General features: G+C 35.7%; 1 protein-coding gene across 1 annotated transcript in view; it reads right to left on the bottom strand.

The window, feature by feature from the left end:
* Positions 1–428: 428 nt before the first annotated feature.
* LOC119581722 (spondin-1-like) overlaps positions 429–872 on the bottom strand; it is a gene marked incomplete at its 5' end in the record, with an annotated part of 49,715 nt that continues 49,271 nt past the window's right edge. Inside the window, 1 exon segment of the mRNA XM_037929847.1 lies at positions 429–872.

Below are 872 nucleotides of genomic sequence, written 5' to 3'. Positions count from 1 at the left end.
GGGACATCTTTTAAAAATGGGTAAATGCAGAATGGTTCGCCGGCGAGACTTGGATTGGCGAGTCAATGTACATCCTTCCTGTTCTTCACATAACGTGTATCCTTATCCATCTTCTCTACTTTTCCTCCTACGTCATATCCTTTCCCCTTTCCTTCTGTTTCTCGAAATGTACATCTGTTCACTATCATTACTTTCTTCTTATCTCTTTGACTATCTATCCTCTTTCTCTCTTCTTATATATTCTGGAAGCATGTTTCACGCCGTCCCTCTCCTCTGCATGATGACACTCTGGGCGAAACAGACGCTATCCATTCGTTAAAGAGAATCCAACCCCGCAAAGTGTAACATTCAATTTCTTTGTTGTAGAATTCAAGACGTGTCTTTGTTGTTTTAGGATTGAGTTTTTCGGTGTATTGTGACTTTTTTTAATTTCGGGATTAAAAGTGCGTTTCTTGTTTTTGTTGTTGGATTTGATTTTTAAAAATAAATGTCAGATTGTTTGTGATTTAGTTGCTATAGGATTATGTCTTTCGTTGTGCAATTCTATTGTCATTGTTGTATGCCACAATTCACGATTTTTTGTTGGTTCCCTGGAAATGTAATTTTTGTTGATGCTAGTGTAATATGTAGTAAAAGGCTATCATCATATTTTGTAGTACAGTGTACATGGACACAAAATTCTTGTAAACAAAATGAAGCAGCAAATTAAGAGAAAGAAAAACTATCCCTTTTCATAATGTATCAGCTTTAAAAGATTCCTAAATATGGCTAATGTAATGTTTTTGAATTAAATCTCCATTCCCTTTCGCGAAGAAGACCGCAAAACCCAAATCTTGAATTCCTCTGTTTTCTCCTTTTCTCTTCCCTAATCA

Source organism: Penaeus monodon, chromosome 15 (genome assembly GCF_015228065.2).
Source record: "Penaeus monodon isolate SGIC_2016 chromosome 15, NSTDA_Pmon_1, whole genome shotgun sequence".
NCBI lineage: Eukaryota > Metazoa > Arthropoda > Malacostraca > Decapoda > Penaeidae > Penaeus > Penaeus monodon.
Note: the sequence above shows the minus strand (reverse complement) of the source record. Positions and strands in the feature narration are given on the sequence as shown.